The sequence below is a fragment of the Triticum aestivum genome, chromosome 2B (assembly GCF_018294505.1).
Source record: "Triticum aestivum cultivar Chinese Spring chromosome 2B, IWGSC CS RefSeq v2.1, whole genome shotgun sequence".
In the NCBI taxonomy this organism is placed as follows: domain Eukaryota; kingdom Viridiplantae; phylum Streptophyta; class Magnoliopsida; order Poales; family Poaceae; genus Triticum; species Triticum aestivum.
Window position 1 is genome coordinate 805,476,101 of NC_057798.1, and position 20,044 is coordinate 805,496,144.

Sequence of the window (20,044 nt, forward strand, 5' to 3'; positions counted from 1 at the left end):
TTTATCCTAGGACGCAGGTCTTAGCTGCAATCGCCAAGATGTTAAGGTAAGCAGCCCCATATTTGGACACACCATCCGTATTTTCATCGTAAAGCGGCCTTTTGATGGAGCTATCCTTTGAACAGGAGTGGATAGCGAAGGCAAAGCTTATCAGGTGTCCAGCCCCCCTGCCCGAGACCGCGCCAGATCCCGTGCTAACCAGGATGCTGCAGGTTACGTTTTCAGCAGAGGGCGAAGAGGGGAACCAAGGAGCTGCCGCCTCCACGAAGGAGACTGTCAAGAAGGGAGGAATCGAGGACTCCCCCAACCTGGGAAAGAAAAGGAGTGCCTCTGAAGATCCAGAGGAGATGACCTCGAAACGGGGGAAGAATTCTTTGTCAGAGGATCCGGCGCCGGAGACTGCCCCGGCCGTATTTTGCCTTCACAGGGATCAGCTTTCTTCCGAGCCGTAAGTATAGAGAGGGGCTTCAAAAATTAGTGGCATCCCTGTTTTATTTCTGAGGAAGATAACCGAAATATTACCTCGCAGTTCGGATCTTGACAGGCAGGCGACCCCGAGGTGTCGTCCCGGCAGGTTTCTCCAAGTCCGGATCCTGAAAAAGGTCGTCGGGCTACTCCGGTGCCCTCTGGTGCGCGGTCAGAGAGGCTGAGGGATCTGCTCGGGCGTGCATCTGTCTTAGAAGAACACCGTGTGTTAATGAACAGGGTGATAGGAAGTGTTGCGTCCGTGGAAGCAGATTGTACGAGGCCGCCACGAGTTTACTGACAGGCTCTGAGGTACGTGAAAAGGTGCACCTATTGGTAGAGTCGCATGGAATGCGCCCTGTATAAATAGTAGCCCCTGAGACTCTGTGTGCCGTCAAGAGTGATTGCGCACAGAGGATCAAAACCCTAGGTATAAAATGTTATCTTTTTGTGAAGGTGGTGAGGTGTTCGGTGGTTAGCCAGACTGATGAATCCGCCGAGTTAAAGCGGCAACTGGACGTGGCAGATGCCGACATCGCGCTTGTAAATAAGCGACTAGATGAGGCACAAGGTATACTCCACAATTATCTGATAAGAGGAGTTCGATGCTCGTTTCTTACAATATATATATATGCTTATTGCAGATAGTGCTGCTTCCGTGGAGAATCTTTGGGCGGAACTTTCCCGAGCCAAGGAGCAAGCAAGAAAAAGTGATGCAGCGGCCGTTAAGGCGGCTGAAGAGCTGAAAGCCGAACAGGCTGCTCACTGCCAGAGTAAGAAGGCAAAAGCCGAGATGGCTTTAAAATTGAAGGATGCTGCCGACCGTTGTGAATTGCTCGAACAAGAAAAAGGGGCGGCTCAGAAGGACCATGAGAAGATCACTACCGAGGTCAAGGATGCTCGCTCTGCGATGAGAGCTATGAAGGAGGAGCTGCGTCAGGCCGGGGATATCACGGCTGGAAAGCCCTATATGCTGCGGATGAAGTTCGGGGATCCTAAGTATGCTCCGTTGGACCGTCAGTGGAGTGCGGAAAACACTTATCTGGATGTGGCAGAGAGTGCGGCTGATGCAACCGAACACTTCCGAGGACGAGGCGACCATAATTTGGAAGAACTGTTTTGGTCGCAGTTCCACAAGCCAGAGCGCCCACTTTCGGTACCCGACCGTTTGGCCGCCTTTGCGGAGCTGAACAGGTTATCCGGACTCGCCATGAAGTATGCCGCGAGTCGTTTGTTGCCGAGGGAGCCGGAGCCAAAAAGGTACTTTGGATTGGTGCAGCAGTTCCTTGGTTCTGTGCCGCATGTCGATGTACTGAAGAGGTCGGCGTGTATAGAGGGTGCACGAATGGCTCTTGCCCGTGTCAAGACATACTGGGCGGATATGCAGGCCGGTATTGTCGCATCCCAGGATTCGGACGAAGGCCGGGTATCTGCCGAGCACTACCTTGAGGAAGTTCTTCTGGGTGCTCGTTTAATAGAAGCGCAGTGCTCGAAGGATGTTTTGTTCGAATAGCAGGTGCTATTGTAAAAGAAATATTTTGATAGAATATAAAAGCTTTTTATACTTGTGCTTGCAAGAATTATAACACCTCCTGTGCGGCCGTTAATGTATATGTGTATATAACCTGAAAGATGGCAGTCGTTGGCTTCAGCCCCCACGCATATAATGCGGGGGTGTTCGCAAAAAATGCGCCTTTTCACACTTAATCCAACGTCTTGGTCCTACAAAGGAGGTGACGGTACGGCGAACGAGGCAACCGGACTATAACGCTTTATCACTTTCACTTAGCCATAGGAGTTTGACATTGAGGCTACTTAATAGCCCCTGGAGGCACCGCGCTGTCCCGAATCCGGGGCGCGTGTGTGCCTGACCGGGAAGCGGTCCTTCGTTAATGTGGAGGGATTCTAGATATTCCGAGAGTCATCGAGTGGTTGACCAGTCTCTTGCTATATCATGACAGTCAGTTTTCGGCTTTCTCTACTGAGGTGCTCGCCTAGCCGAACCGGGGCACAATCGCAGTAGTTCTCCTGGTGCCACGTTAGCCGATATAACGGAACGTAAGGCAGCAAAACACAGGAGCCGGGCAAACCCAACATTTGACCAAAGACATGATTCAGAGCTGATGCATATAAGGCCTAACTCGCAACGCCGAACACTCCCTAAGGTATTCGGTCTTTATGAAGACGGGCCGAAACAGAGCCCTTGGTAAGAAAGCCCCTTGTGTCCAGGTACGCGCGAAATTCTGGCGTGGCCACATGCCAAAACGCCAATCTCCTCCTCGGTTATAACGAAAAAACCGGGGGATGTTTTCAACAAGAGACAGTAAAAAAGGTTTACGCAGGGTCTTAATCTGAAAAGAATCCTTAGAACGGGTCCCTACTGCACGTCTGTGCATGTGTCTCCGTTGTGCCATATCCTGGATGGGCGTAGCACGGTGTTCGTCTGTGAAAAAGAGGAACTTTAGTAAAGAGGCGTGCGAGAAATCTATATTAGAATAAACAGGATATAGTTGGAGCAAGAAGGGAGCCGCATTGTCTCCTGGCGTGAACACGCGGAGCCCCTTGTACAGGGTTGTGCGTCTATTACGTCCATGTGTGTTGACGCCGGACTCGTCTAGCCGTGTCCGGGCTAGATTAGTGTGCGGCTGTCCATGCGGCCGCACCCTTACCCGTATTTTGGGGGTCAATTCCCCTGTGATGAGATGATGCCTCGTGGGCCGGGCATTTTAAGTGTAAGGGATGCATAGTGTGGTATTGTGTTTAAGCGGGCGAAAGCTTCACGTCCCAGTAGCGCTTGATAGCGACTTACGAATGGGGCGATGTGGAAGGTTAGCTTTTCGCTTCGGGAGTTGTCGGGTGAGCCGAACTTGACTTCTAATGAGAGGGAACCCATAGTCTGGGTATCTGGGCCCGGCGTGGCTCCTCGAAAGGAAGTTTTGCCGCGGTTTATAAGCGCTGGGTTTATCCCTAGTTTGTGGATTGTGTCTTGATATAACAGGTTTAAGTCACTGCCGCCGTCCATAAGGACTTGTGTAAATTGTAGTCCCTTAATAACCGGATTCAAGACCAAGGCAGTCCAGCCTGCGTTCCGGGCCCCTCTGGAGTAATCCCGATGGTCAAAGGTGATTGGTTGTAACAAACAGTGGCGGTGCTCCTCTGGGGCTCGCTGTGTGGCGCGTGTCTTCATAAGCACCGTTCTGTTTTGCCCTTTTGTCCTATGAAGTGAATTCACTGTTTTGACTTCTTGTGGGAACGTCTTTTGTTCACCGGTGTTCTGCTTGTGGGGCGCGTCGTCATCCTCGCTTGGTGCGTCGAGCCCCTTGTGTTCGGCATTGAGTTTGCCGGACTGCTTGAAAACCCAACAATCTCTGTGGGTGTGGTTTGCAGGCCTCCCGGGGGTGCTGTGGATTTGACATATTTTATCCATGATTTTGTTGAGGTTAGACAGCTCGTCCCTGTTATCTTTGGGCGGCGGATTTTTCTGATTTTGCCGAGAGCTTTTGAATCTGGCATTGACTGCCGTGCTCGTTGGGCTATTGTCCTTGATTCGGCGTTGTGCTTTGTTACGGCGCAGTTTCCCGTTTCCATCTCTAGGTTCGTATGTACTCGGGTCACTGGTGCTGCTCCTTGCCAACCAGCTATCCTCTCCTGCGCAAAAGCGGGTCATGAGGCTTGTTGATGCGGCCATCATTCTTGGCTTTTCTTGGCCGAGGTGTCTGGCGAGCCATTCGTCTCGGACGCTATGTTTGAAAGCTGCTAGGGCCTCAGCGTCCGGACAGTTGACTATCTGATTCTTTTTAGTAAGGAATCTGTTCTAGAGTTTTCGGGCTGACTCTCCGGGTTGCTGAGTTATATGACTCAGATCGTCTGCATCCGGAGGTCGTACATAGGTCCCTTGAAAATTTGTCCGGAAAACCTCCTCAAGCGCTTCCCAACTTCCTATGGTTTTTTCGTGAAGGCTTTTAAGCCAATGCCGGGCTGGCCCTTTGAGCTTGAGGGGTAAGTATTTGATGGCATGAAGGTCATCTCCTCTGGCCATGTGTATGTGGAGGATATAATCCTCTATCCAAACTCCGGGGTCTGTTGTTCCGTCGTATGCTTCTATGTTCACGGGCTTGAACCCCGCTGGAAATTCGTGATCCAGCACCTCATTGGTAAAACATGAGGGATGTGCGGCGCCCCTGTATACAGGTGTGCCGTGATGCTCGAGTATTTTTTGCATTGTGTTGCTCGCTGGAGCTTGCTTTCTTGGGCCATAGATGGATCTGGTTGGGCAGGTTGTTTGATGCGAATCCCTAGGGGGATCGCTCACCGGATTGAGTGCGGCGCCCTCTGCCCCTTTCGATCGATCGTTGGGTCGTCTATCCGACCTGGTGGCTTCTTTATTTTTCGACTGTGGGGGCTTTATGGCCTCTTCATCAAATTCCAGTAGTAGTTTCCGCTTCGGATAGCTCTTTGTGTGATGACTGTTGCCGTACTTGTGTGCAGTATCCAGCACTTTGTTCCATCTGATCCTAAGTGCGTCTTCTGCTATTTTGATCCTCCGCTTCTGCTTTTTCAGGCTACATGCAGTGGCGGTGAGCCTTTGGTGGAGGTTATGATGTTCCGGTAGTTTGTCCGGCATGAGGTCATCCGGACTACTATCTTTTCCGGGGATTGGTTGTTTGGACGGTAACTCAATGGCATGTTCGTCTTCCGTGGATTCGCCCTGCTCTATGGCTGGGTCTTTGTCGAGGTGGGGCTTTGCGTAGCGCTTGCGTCGCCGCTTTGATTGTTTTTCGAGGGAACGATCCCTGTTTGCGCCCTTTCGATCCTCGTTGGTATCCCTTTTGGGTGTGTCCACCATGTATACATCGTATGATGAGGTGGCTTTCCAGTTCCTTATAGGTGCTGGTTCTTGGTCATCTTCTTCATCGACGTCTTCGGAGTCAAGGTCGATCATGTTGGTTAGATCGTCGGTAGTGGCTATAAAGTGGGTGGTGGGTGGGTTTCGAATTTCTTCGTCGTCCATATCCCAACCCTGCTGACCATAATCCGGCCAGGGCTCTCCTGACAAAGAGAGAGACTTTAGGGAGTTCAGGATATCACCAAAGGGCGAGTGCCGAAAGACGTCCGCGGTGGTGAACTCCCTGATCGGAGCCCAATCGGGTTCGCTCGGAAGGGGTGCGGAAGATTCGGAGTCCGGAGCGGAGTCCGGCACCTTGGAGTCACGGGCCTTGCGAAGGACTAGGCTGGTATTCGGCTCTATCGCCGTAGAGATCGCGGCTCCCGGGGCGGCGTCCAACCGTCCGACCCTGGTTAGCGCAGTCGGCTCCAAACTAATGGTCGGAGCGGACTCCTGAGCGGCACTCCGGGCGCTGTCTGGCGGCAGAGCTAGATCGTGCCCATCGAGACAGTGCGGCGCGCTCGGCCGTGGCTCGAATCTGTCGAGGATCAAGTCCCCGCGAATGTCGGCCATGTAGTTTAAGCTTCCAAATCTGACCTGATGGCCAGGGGCGTAGCTTTCGATCTGCTCCAGATGGCCAAACGAGTTGGCTCGCAATGCAAAGCCGCCGAATATGAAGATCTGTCCGGGGAGAAAAGTCTCGCCCTGGACCCCATCGTGGTTGATGATCGAAGAAGCCATCGGGCCTAAAGGCGACGACACAGAGGAACTCTCAATGAAAGCACCAATGTCGGTGTCAAAACCGGCGGATCTCAGGTAGGGGGTCCCGAACTGTGCGTCTAGGCGGATGGTAACAGGAGACAAGGGACACAATGTTTTTACCCAGGTTCGGGCCCTCTCGGCGGAGGTAAAACCCTACTGCTGCTTGATTGATATTGATGGTATGGGTATTACAAGAGTTGATCTACCGCGAGATCAGAGAGGCTAAACCCTAGAAGCTAGCCTATGGTATGATTGTTGTTCGTCCTACGGACTAAAACTCTCCGGTTTATATAGACACCGGAGAGGGCTAGGGTTACTCAGAGTCGGTTTCAATGGGAGGAGATCTTCATATCGTATCGCCAAGCTTGCCTTCCACGCCAAGGAAAGTCCCTATCCGGACACAGGACGAAGTCTTCAATCTTGTATCTTCATAGTCCGGGAGTCCGGCCAAAGGTCATAGTCCGGCCATCCAGACACCCCCTAATCCAGGACTCCCTTAGCCACAAACTTGTCTATGGGCTCCTCAGTGACTTGCTGCCTTCATCAATGATTCCCATGCACTGGCACAACATCTTCTCGGCCAACTTGGCAATTGGCAGCTTCCTCTGCTTGTCCTGGAGACGCGGACTAGAGCGAGTGAGGTTGAAACCCACCAATCCAGCCAGAGACTTTCTTCTCTTCGTCATGGGCTTGGAGATGGAGATTTAGGCGCGGCGAGCAGTGGTGGCTGGCAGGCGGCGAACAGATGGCTGCAAATCTGCGGTTCTGGCGTCCGGACATTGATCGGGGTGTCCGGCTCTTGTCAGAGACTGGGGTGGCCGGTGCAGGCTCGGAGCACACAGAGGGAGCACAGGTTGGTGTGGCAGCGACCTCATCATCTTGTGTCGTAGAGGAGGAAGTTGGGACGATCTCGATCACATTAAATCTGGGGAGCATGGCGATGCCGAAGCAGGCATGGGCGAGACCGGGCACATAGGGCGAGGGCTGGACCTGAAGCAGGGGGCGATCCAACGTCGCCAAGTGGCCTCGCCAGAAGAGGAGCTGAGCTGCACCACATCACAGGAGGTCGTCCGCGGCGAGGGGGGAGCAAGCGTCAACAGGTGTCCTCGCACACTGGGCTTGCAACACCTCCAGAGTGCCCATGCCTATCCTGTCAGTCATCAGGGCGCGACGGTCGCGCCTACCAGAGGCCGGGATGACAGCACCGTCCGGCAGGCGCTGCACCAGCTTGGAGTCGATGCAGCGCGCATCGTGGGCCTCGGGGCGGCGGCGGCGTCCATTGCAGCCGCGGTCATCTCGACAGTCATCTCTGCCGTCGCGCCGTCCATCGCGTGAGCGCGGCGGCCCGAGTCATCACGGCTCTCCAGAGCGCGCGAATGACTCCTGAAGAAACGGTCCCTCCAGGAAGAGGGGCAATCATCGCAGCCACGGCGCCCGCGGTCGCGGTCGTCACCATGCCGGTCCCTGTCTTGGTCGTCATCCCGGCGGTGCACAGCCACCTCAGACCTGTCTCATGTTCTTGACTCACCATCGATGACCCCCAGGGTGATGGAGGACGGGTGCGAGTAGTGGGGGCATCGAGGGATGTTGTGGTTGATGTCCGGAGTGAAATCTTCCACCAGGTCGAGGTGCACAAGGACGCGTCGCTTGAAACCGCGCCGGCCAACCACAACACTTGGCCCACTACTATAGATGGCCGGCTGATTGCCGGTGGTCATCAGACGCAGCACCTTTGGGATGGCAGAGGGGTTGGCAGACCATGCCCAATGGTTGAGGGAGCAGGAGTCCTCTCTGTGCACGGTGGCGACGTCGAGGTAGTGCAGAAATGTGTCAGGGCCAAGCACCTGCGTCGCCACCTCGTCGCGCCACACATCGAGCGATAGGTTTTCGATGCGGAGATGGACGTGGTAATACGCCTCCACCAGATCGGCATTGGCCTGCAGCCTCCACTTGGCGACATGGATATCAAGGCCGCCATGGCTGAAGCGACCAGGCGAGGCAGTGGCGATGCCGCAGTGATGCGTGTCGGTGAAGAGGGCGAAGAAATCCTCTGGGTAATGCGGCACTACCTTCATGTACTTGCGGTCGATGGCGAACTTGCTGGCCATGGCGTTCCTGATTTCAGCAATGTTGAGGCGAGGGCGGTTTCCACCAAGCCAGACCAGCGCGCCCAGGTTAGAGAGGGAGGCAGCGCTGGCCTCCATCACGGGCGTGGAGGTGATGACCACATGGGCCTCGTCTGGGCGCAGCGAGGGATCACCAACGCGTGGCATCACGGACGCATGGGGCTCCGGGACCGGGGGCGGCAGAAGTTCGAACTGCGTCGATCTTGGGGATGCAGAGAGTGCGTTGGCGTTGGTGAAGCACTGAAAGACGGGGGCGGGGAGGCGGGCGGTGCGGTGCAGTCATGAGCGTGGTGGCCACAACGCTTACACGCCCGACACTTGAATGGGTTCCGGTAGTCAGCTTTACAGTGACCAACATTGAGGCAGCGGTGGCAGGTGCAGAAGCGGTGGGGAACAAAGGATCTGCGCGATGGAGGGGAATAAGAAGCAGAGGCCTTACCCTGTCTTGAATGCTCGTAGCTCGGCAGTGATCGCCACCAGTATGGTACCTTGATGAGTTGCTAACCCTCCTCGGAGATTGCGCCGGGAGACCCAGCCATCTCGGGGCTCGAGCGACGGGACGTCCACGCCGCGCACCGGCGGGTCTTGAAGGCGCCTGCAGGAGCCATCTTGAGGCAAGCCCAATGCGCGCCTCGAATGGGAGGGGGCGGGGTGGAATCCAGCACCACCGCATTGAATCCAAAGCTTACCGAGCGCTCCTGCCCCGCATCCACATGTTGGAAAACAGCTAGTACTGACTCGGCCCATGCCATGACACCCGCTCACCACGCGGTGATCGTGGCCTTTCCCCGCTCCTCACGTAGCTAGCCCACGGCTCTCCGGGAGACAGGCTCCCTTCTGTTGTAACTAACTGCAGCACCTACGCGTGCTCACCAGTGTATATAAGGCCATGCCTTCCATTGTAATAGATACACAGGGATTCTCATCCTTCTTCTTGGCACCAGAGCCATCTTTCCTCCATGTATCCCATGGCCGGTTCCCATGCCTCTGACGAGGGCTCCGATGCCGGCGAGCAACCCAACGCCGGTGTGACCTCTAGCAGCCCACCCCTCCCTAGCTCTAGCGCACCACTACTCACCTCCTCTGCCCCGCTTCCTGTCCAGAGCTCTCCTCCGGCTACAGCTCCGCTGCACCTCACCGTCGCGCCACTCGGCGCGGTGACCTCCGATGCTGCGTCCTCCTCCATGGCGTCGCCTCCTTCGATCCATGCCGTCAACGTCGGCGCCCACATCAACTTTAAGCTGGACGCCGTCTACGGCAACTACTCCAAGTGGAGGCGCATGATGTCCTTCATCCTCCGCAAATCGGGAGTGGAGAGCCACGTCCTCGTCAACCTCGACCCGCGCACCCAGACTGCGCAGTGGCGCCACGACGATCTCCAGATCCTCCTCATGATCTATGGTATGATCATAGATGAACTTTACAATGTCATTTCCGCCCAAGATTCCACTGCCTATCATGCCTGGATCCTCCTCGACGCCTTCTTCTGCGACAACCTCGCGGACCGAGCCATCCACGTCGGCGCCGAGTTCTGCGCCACCGTTTCGGGCGACATGAAGATTGCCGAAATCTGCAGGCACCTCAAGGCGCTGGTGGACTCCCTTGACGAACTTGACGAGCACGTCACCGACAAGACCCTCACCCTCCAGCTCATCCACGGCAGCGCCCCTCGGTTTGGCATCATGGCGCCCCTGCTACCGATGCAGGTGCCCTTCCCCAACTTCGTCCAAGCCCACTCCGGGCTGATGCTGGAGGAAATCAGCCTGGACACGCGCGTGCGCGGAGAGGGCCACCGCCCTCCTTGCCACGCACGGCGGCGGCGGCGGCTCCAGCGGCGGTGGCGGCGGCTCCGGCAGCTCCAGCGGCTGTGGCGGCGGCTTCGCTTCCACTGGCGGCACCATCCAGCAGCAGCCCGATCGCTCCTCTGACCGCTACGGACGCGGGCGCGACCGTGGCCGCGGGGCTCCACCAACACCTCCGACTCCATCCCAGCAACCCTGGATGGGCTATTTCGCCCCGTGGGGCGCACCTTTCCCGCCGGCCGAACGTGCTCCGTCGGTTCCACCAAACGCCGCCGGCATGCTCGGTTCGCGGCCCCGGGTTCCACACCGCGCCTACCCCATGATCTACAACGTCAACTCTCCACCGACGTACGGCGCCGCACCACCAACCTACGGCGCCCCGCCCTCCTACCCGCACCCACCTCCACCTCCTTCATGGGACATCGGCCACATGCTCAATGCCGCCATGACCAACATGTCCCTCCAGGCTCCGGGGGGCGGCGGCGAGTGGTACCTGGACACCGGTGCATCCAGCCACATCACCAACAACGCGGGTAACTTGAACACGTCTTGTTTTTCTGCAAAGTATACTTCCATCTTAGTTGGTGACGGTTCCTGTATGCCCGTCCATGACACGGGAACCGCCCCTCTCCCACCTTGCCCCTTCTCCCTTAATCACGTTCTCTTTGTGCCATCCGTTGTCAAAAACTTGCTTTCTGTACGACAATTTACTATTGACAATTCTGTTTCCGTTGAGTTTGACCCACATGGCTTTCTTGTGAAGGATCTGGCGAGCAGGACCCCTCTCATGAGGTCAAATAGTTCCACTGGACTTTATCCTTTCTTCGTCGAATCACCCACGGCTCTCTCTGTCGACATCGGCAACTTGTGGCACAGGTGTTTAGGGCACCCTAGTCGTGCTTCTTTAGCCAAGTTATCTCATTTTCTTTCTTCATGTAATAAACCCCTACCCCCTCTGCCACTTGTGAGGCGTGCCAGTTCGGCCGACAGCCCAGGCTCCCCTTCCCCTCCTCTAGTTCATTTACCACTTCTCCTTTTCAGCTTGTACATTGTGACTTGTGAACATCATCTGTCTCTAGCTGTTCTGGATATGCATATTACTTAAAAATAATGAATGATTTCAGTCATTACTCCTGGACTTTCCCTTTGCATCACAAATCTGAAGCTGCCGATGTTCTCATACGTTTTTTGCCTATGCTCTCACCCAGTTTCATCTCTGTCTCTAGTGCATTCAATGCGACAACGAAGGAGAATTTCTCAACACCCACCTCCGCTCTTTTCTCTCTGCAAACGGCATCACCTTACACCTCTCTTGCCCTCATACTTCACCACAGAACGGCAAGGCAGAGCGCGCCATCCACAGCACCAACGACATCTTGCGCACCCTCCTACTCAAAGCACACATGCCACCCGAGTTTTGGGTTGAGAGCCTCAACACCACCACGCACCTCTTAAACCTCTGCCCCTCTCGCGCCATCGCCCACAACACACCCTACTTCATGCTCCACGGCATCTCCCCTACCTATGACCACCTCCGCACGTTCGGATGCTTGTGCTACCCTAACTATACAACAACTCCCCCACAAGCTTGCTGCCCGATCGCGCCGCTGCGTTCTCCTCGAGATCCCTTGTGAACACAAGGGCTACCGTTGCCTCAACCTGGATACTCGCCAGGTCATCACCTCCCGGCACGTTGTATTCGACGGAACCCAGTCCCCCTACACACAGGCCACACACACCCCACGTACCACCAATAATCCCATGCAAATCCCACCTACCTCATACTATCCAGGCGCATCTACCTCGGGATCGCTGCCCGCCCACGCGCCTCATGCGGCTACCACCAAAACCCACCCACCAGCCCGACCCCACCTCGGATCCGCATTCGCGGATACCGCGCCCACCACTCCGCCCTCCGCTCGGTCCCACCCTGGCCCCAACGTTTCCACCAATCCCAGCTCGACCGAATCTACCTGGTCGGCCATCAACCACAAGGATCCAGGGCCATCCCCTCCCACCGCGCGCCGTACCCATTACCCCACGCCGCAACGCTCACGCCATGCAAACCCGGGGCAAAGCTGGCTTTCTTCAACCGAAAAACCTCTTCTCCCCTGGTTCTCTCCCCGCAGTTCCCGCCTCGCCTGCGGTCTCACCTATACCTGCCACCTACAAACAAGCCCTCCAAGACCCAAACTGGCGCCGCGCCATGCAAGATGAGTTTGATGCTTTGTTGCAAAACAACACGTGGTCTTTTGTTTCTCGTCCTGCAAGTGTCAACACGGTGGCGGGGAAGTGGATTTTCGGGCACAAACTCCACCCCGCCGGCAGCCTGGCGCGCTACAAGGCCAGATGGGTCCTCCGTGGGTTCACGCAGCAGCGCGGCATTGATTTCAGCGAGACGTTCGGCCCGGTGGTGAAGCCGGCGACCATTCGCGTAGTGCTCAGCCTCGCTGTCTCGTCGGGGTGGCTAGTTCATCAACTGGACGTGAAGAACACGTTTCTTCACGGCCACCTCGATACGATCGTCTACAGTCAACAACCCTCCGGCTTCGTCGACTCGCGCCACCCCATGCACGTCTGTTAGCTACACCGCTCCCTCTACGGTCTGCGCCAGGCGCTCCAGGCGTGGTTTCAACGCTTCACCGCCTACCTGCTCTGGCTTGGCTTTGTCGCGTCCAAGTGCGACACCTCGCTGTTTTTTCTTTGTCGCGGCACATCCACTGCTTACTTGCTGTTGTACATAGACGACATACTCCTCACCGCCAGCACCACCACACTGCTCCGCTCCATCATCGCCGCGCTGCACCGCGAGTTTTCCATGTCCGACCTCAGCGAGCTCCACCACTTCCTCGGTGTCAAAGTCCACCGCACCACGGACGGGCTGTTTCTCTTGCAGCACCAGTACGCGCTCGAGATCCTTGAGCGCGCCGCCATGAGCAACTGCCGCCCCATCGCCACGCCTGCTGACACCAAGCGCAAGCTCTCCGCCCAGGCCGGGCCACCCGTCTCCGATCCCTCGCTCTACCGCAGCCTCGCCGGTGCCCTGCAGTACCTCACACTCACTCGCACCGACATCGCCTACGCCGTCCAGCAACTGTGTCTCTTTATGCATGACCCGCGCGAGCGCCACTTCACCTACCTCAAGCGCGTCCTGCGCTATGTGCTAGGCACTGCTCATCTCGGCCTCCGGCTCCAGCGATCGCACGACACCAACCTGGTCGCCTACTCCGACGCAGACTGGGCAGGCTGCCCAGACACGCGTCGGTCGACGTCGGGCTTCTGCGTCTTCCTCGGCGACAACCTCGTCTCGTGGTCGTCCAAGCGCCAGCACACCGTCTTCCGCTCCAGCGCGGAGGCGGGGTACCGCGTTGTCGCCCACGCCGTCACCGACACGTGTTGGCTCCGTCAACTCCTCCACGAGCTTCATCGACCACCGGCCAGCGCGACGATCGTCTACTGCGACAACATCAGCGCTATGTACCTCTCCTCCAACCCGGTACAGCACCAGCGCACTAAACATGTGGAGATTGATCTCCATTTTGTTCGCGAGCGTGTCTCCTTCGACGACGTACGTGTCCTTCACGTGCCTTCGACGTCCCAGTTCGCCGACGTCTTCACCAAGGGCCTCCCGATGGCCGTCTTCTGCGAGTTCCATCCAGCCTCAACATCGTCGAGGACCCTGTTGCGGCTGCGGGGGGCTGTTGGAAAACGGCTAGTACTGACTCGGCCCATGCCGTGCCGCCCGCTCATCACGCGGTGATTGTGGCCTCTCCCCGCTCCTCACGTAGCTAACCCACGGCTCTCCGGGAGACCAGCTCCCTTCTGTTGTAACTAACCGCAGCACCTACGCGTGCTCACCCGTGTATATAAGGCCATGCCTTCCACTGTAATAGATACACAGAGATTCTCATCCTTCTTCTCCACATCCCGCACAGAGCCCACCGCCTGAGAGGCAGCAACGGAGGAGGAACTCGAGCCCGCAGTCGCGCGTGGCAGCGACTCCAGATCTGCAGGGGGTGCGGCCGGCAGATGCAGCGGGGAGGGGGTTGTGGGCATCCCCCGTGGGGCGGGAGGCCATGGGAAGCCCGGCAGGTGAAGCAGGGACGGCGGGGAGCTGACCTGGGAGTGGGCCTGAGGCGGGGAAGCGGCGGCGGGGGTGGCTGCGGGCGCCGGAGCGGCGCGTCGCAGGAGCATGGGCATGGGGCGCGTTATCTTTTTAGTGGAGATTTTTTCCCATCCACCACTTTCTGCTGTTGTCATCCATCGATCGACGATGTACATATTGTGATGACATAAATATACCTATGGAAAAAACTAGCTACTTAACAGTATTAGTCAAAGAGAGAAGCGCATTCAGTTGCCCAAGGTGTCAGTGACGTTTCGTTGGACTCTCTTAGAAAAAAAATCATCCAGGTCAAATTTGATCGTTCATGCACGTTAGCATCATTTAATGGTGATGACGCAGATCCGTTGGCTCAGGAATCCGCAGTTGAATGCAGCTGAGAAATACATGCAACTTGCTCACACTTGCAGGCAACTCAACCTGCCACTTGTACATGCATGTGCTTTCCAGATCCGTAGACACGCTGAATCTAGGATGCTTGTAGTACAATGCTTCAGATCTGAATGCTTGCATAAACCGTGCATGGTGCTTATTTTTGTTAGGATTAATTAATTAGTTTAATTAATGGAAATCTCTGTTAGCAAACTGGCATGCGGTTTTCTCTCCCGATGGGTCACGTCCTATTGCTACGGACGTGCCCGTCGATCCCATCTCTTGTAAACGTCGCGTCTGTGCGACGCGCCCCTTCCAAGGGTATGTATTTGTACATCATCGTAATCATTCAAGATTAGTGATTACTGTTCATTCTTTACAATTTTCACTTATTGCCATGTTGGGTTTACTCATGAAGCAGTAGTATAGAATACTTTGAGACGATAACATTAGAGAAGTCAGAAGTGTATCCTGTATGCACTCCTTAGATAAGTAATCCTATACTAGCTAGATTGTTGAAATTTGTCCTTGGATAATCAATTTACACGATCCGTCAATCAGTACGTACGTCCAACCCCTGTAAATCGGAGCTATTTTCTCAGCCCATGTAGACACTTTGACATCATGTGCAATATATATTGTGATGACATTATAACTATTTACCTGAAAGATCGATCGAAGAGGGAGGCAGGCATGACCAGATGCCGATCGTGTCGGTGACATTTTGTTGGGCTGCCATTCTCGTAGAAACAGAAATCATCTCACAATGGTCAACTTTGATACTTCATGAATGTAAGCATCATTTAATGGTGATGATGCAGATTCGTTCACCACTTGTATGTAGGGGGGTGTAAAGCAGTAGTATTGTGTTAAAAATTCATGAATGTAAGCCTGCTATTTCTTTCAGCCACTTGCGAGCAGGCAACTCCAGCTGCCACAAGGATTATTTTTTCTGGTTTCCTGTTGTACATGCATGTGCTTTTCAGATCCATAGACTCACTAAACCTAGGATGCCTTTACAATGTATCGTCATATCTGAATGCTTGCACAGATAGAACATAGTGCTTGTTTTCATTTATGTTTGTATTAATTGGTATGGTGGCTTTAGTCATGAAGATAACATTGTATGTATACTAGATTGCTGAAATTTGACCTAAGATAATCAACTTACAATCCGGCAGTCAGTACATATTCTAACCGCTGCTCCTCGGTGCCTCTAATACAAGCAAAGCAAGCTAGATTCCTTGACTGGAGGAACCAGTGTAGCAATACACGGCTGTATTCAGATCCACGTTTGATCAACCTGCGTGCACGAGGCCTCCACTAACCACCCAATAATAGGTTATTTTCTTATACGACCTCCAAGTCTCCTTTACAATGCCAAGCTCCTCGTCCATCCTCTTTTAAATCCCATCTCCGTGTGCTGCCAACATCCATCAGTTGCTATTGACACCACAAACACAAACCACACAAGGAGAGAGAGAGAGAGAGAGAGAGAGAGAGAGAGAGAGAGAGAGTGCGAGAGCAACAATGGCGGACTTCGCGCTTGGGTTAGCCAAGACGGCGGTGGAGGGGACCCTGAGCAGGGTCCAGTGCAGCAGGACCTGGTGTTCATCACTGGAGAATTCCAAATGATGCAATCATTCCTTAATGTCGCCAGTAAGGAGCGTGCCAGGAATGAAGTGGTGAGGACCTGGGTGCGGCAGCTCCGTGACCTGGCCTTCGATGTCGAAGACTGCGTCGAGTTCGTTATCCACCTGGATAATGACTCGACCTGGAGCTGGGTGTGGCGCCTGGTGCCCTCCTGCATGGCACCACCTCGGACGCGGGACCTCGACGATGCTGTCGCTGAGTTGAAGCTGCTTAAGGCGAGGGTCGAGGAGGTGAGCCAGAGGAACACCCGCTACAATCTCATAAGTGACTCCGGCTCCAATCCGGTCTCACAGCCACCGGCTGAGCAGGTGGCCAGTACCGGCCCATCAACAATCAACATCCTGATGGAGCTATGGGAGGCTAATGGAAGGCACCACGGTTTATGCAACCTCCAAAAGTTGATAACCAATGAGGGCAATGGCCTTAAGGTAATGGGTCCGAATAACTGCCACACGTGTGGCGTTGGCGGGAACCCGCCCGCACGCCTCGTGTGGCATGGACGGGAACAGGCCCGCACGACCACGTCCGCGCACACAAACGCGCGTCCCGCACGTCCGTTCCGTGCCAACACCGCCCGCACTACCCCGTCCGGGCAAGCCGACCCGCTGCCCGCACGCTCAACCAGTTCCCGGTCTCCGATCCATCCCCTCCATCGTCTGCCGCCATCGTCCCCCACCTCTCGAACCCCCGACCTCCGTCGCCGGCCATCTCTGGTTGCCATGGCAAACAGAGCAGATCCGTAAGGCAATCCCACCTCAAAACCACACCCCAACCCTCCCCACCCCCAGCCCCAAACTCCAACCAAGCCCTCCGAAGACGATCATCTAAAACCCAGGTGAAAATCTCCCGATCTGAACCTTCTCATCCTTAAAAGCTGAAAATCTCCCGATCTTGTGCTGGATCTATGCTATAGAGGTAGAACACTACATGGTTCAGCGTGTAGTTGCAATTGCCAGGCAGAGTACACCAGATCTGCCATGTACTAACGTTTGAAATTGACTTAATTTCCTAGTTTAATTGACGCAAGTAGTTGGGTACGAAAAAGGGCGGTAGGGGCAAAATTTTGGAATGAAGAGGGCTGGAAGAAATTAGTTGCCACTTGTGTATAACGACAGTTGCCACCTTTCGTTGACAGTAGCTGCCACCTATTATGACCCGTCGATTGCCATCCATATCTTCTGTGTGCAAGCAGCAGAAGAATGCTATTCTTGTGGATTGTTGATGCCTCTCTTGTTCATGCAGATATTGAGAACACATTGGAAAAGAAGGGAGACACAGAAAAAATGAATCACAAAGGTGGCGCTGGTGATTGGGGTTCTCAAAGGCCAGAAACAGCCCCTTGGGATGCAACAGAGTACAGTCAGCTCATCTCTTCAGGGCTGTTGCTGCCACTACTGGAACAGTATGCAGGCCTAGGTATGATGCGTGCTAACAAAAAGAAGAGAACAGTTGCCATCTTCGCGACAATGAAGATGACATTCTACTTATGTCGTACACTGTTATTTTTTAGCAGGTTCTTATGACCAAAACACAATTAGAGAGGCCCCGTGGCAAGTTCACTCGCAAGGCGCTAACACTGACAAATGTACGGGCAGCCAACTTCAACTAGCTTGTATGGACAATCAAGGTAATGTAAAAACGACAAAAAAGAGCGCATACTGCTGTGGACATGAAAAATGAACATGCAAAAAAACTGGCAAAAGGAATCAGGACTTACCGCGGTGTGAAAATGCAGAGCCTTCGTGCAGCGCGTGGCATCAGGCACCGCCAATCTACCTGCCATCGACGTCATACACAGGTCAGTCCATAAAATAAGGTGAAGTTGCGGATGATCAATTAGCAGAAGGAGCACAGGTGGCAACTGCAATTGCCATGACTGGTCATCTACAGTTGCCATGTATTAGAAAACTACATTTGACATCCCTGTACATCTGTTGTTGCCATCCATGGACAAATGTAGTTGCCAGGGAAGAACAACTGCAGTTGCCATGCCAGTGCAACTACATTTGCCATGTCATGGCACTGCAGCTGCCATGGAGGAACAACTGCGGTTGCCATGCCGATGCAAAAATACGTTTGCCTTGCCAATAAAACTGCAGTTGCCACATCAGGGGCAACTGCAGTTGCCGTGCTAGCACAAAACACAGTTGCCATGAATTTGACCAACCACTGCTATGCACACAGGTTATTACGCTGGTGGTACCCCGGCAAACGTCTCGTGGCAACCTTCACAAATTGCAGGTGGGGGGAGTCATTTTGGTGTCCCAGGCAACACGGGGATGTCGAATGCAACACACCAAGGTAAGGGAAAAAAATCTGAACCAGGAAAACAACAGTACCTTTGATATTTGAAGTTATTTGCATGCAAAAACAAACTAGTTGCCATGTTTGTTGAAACAATAGCTGCCATCACTGGACAGCTATAGCTGCCGTGCATGCCCACGCATAGACTCGCGGCTTGCTGTTTGAAAAATGATGTCGTGGAAGATCACTCGTAGATGGTGTGATCCTTTGCGATACACATGTTATTCAAACATAAAACTTAAATCTGGCCCCTGTTTTCCCTATCGCAGGGCCTACAACTACAATTAACAGCAGCGCAGGGACATCTACTGCGGGGAGCTCTGAGCGCACGGAAGATGCATTCCACCAGCAAGAAGATGCTCGTGCAGAAGACAATTTCGAGTCACAGTCGGGAATGGCAATCATTCCAGCAATACAGACAAGCGCCCCTTTGAACACACTCACTGACAACACTCAAGTAGAAGGAACTGCCGCCGATACTGAAGTGAATGATGAAAGTGACGACGAGGCAGAAGATGACGAAGATGGTGGGCAATCAGAGATCGTGGTACCTCAGCCACCGTACATTGGGCAGAGATTTGAATCATTCGAGGAAGCAAAGGAATACTACCAGACATATGCAAAGTTCCATGGATTTGCGGTCAACACCGAGTACCATAGAAAAATTAAGAAAACTAATGAGTACAGCAGAGGTGAGATGAGGTGCCACAAGGCATGGAGGAACAAGAAGGTGAAAGGTGCTGCGCCTGTCGTTCCGGAACGAAAAAGAGGAATCATTCTCAAGACGGGATGCCCTGTCCGGTGTAAGCTAAACGTAGATGGAACACAGTATGTGGTCACTGAATATTTTGACGAGCACAACCACAGTCTCATAAAGAAGTTCGACCTGGTCAAATTTCTGACCGCCCACAGAGGATTCACCCCAGTCGAAAGACAATTCGTAAAGCTGCTACATGACTGTAACGTCGGTCCATCAAGAATGGTCCAGATACTATCACTCATCCACAGCAAAAAGGGGAAACTGAGTAGCATGCCCTACATACCGGCTGACGTCACAAACCTATAGGCCAAGTACCGTAGAGAGAGCAGGCTGGCTGACATAGAGGCTACAATTGCCTACTTCGATGAGAAAGCAAAGGAAGATCCAGATTTCTTCTACAGGATAAGGTTGGACGATGAGGACCGTGTCAGGAACATGTATTGGGTGGATGGTGCTGCAAGGAGAGCCTACAAACATTTCCGAGATTGCATTTCGTTCGACGTGACGTACCTCACCAATATGTACAAGATGCCATGCGCTTCGTTCATAGGAATAAATAACCACAATCAGTCGTTGCAGTTCGGCTGCGGGCTCGTTCGGAACGAAGACACAGATGGGTACGTCTGGTTGTTCAAGACCTTCTTGGAGTGCATGGATGGACTTGCTCCGATGAACATAATAACAGACCAGGATTTTAGCATGCGTGCAGGCATAGAGGAGGTCTTTCCGTTGGCAGTGCATAGGCACTACAGGTGGCACATAATAAAGAAGGCTGAGGAGACCCTAGGACCG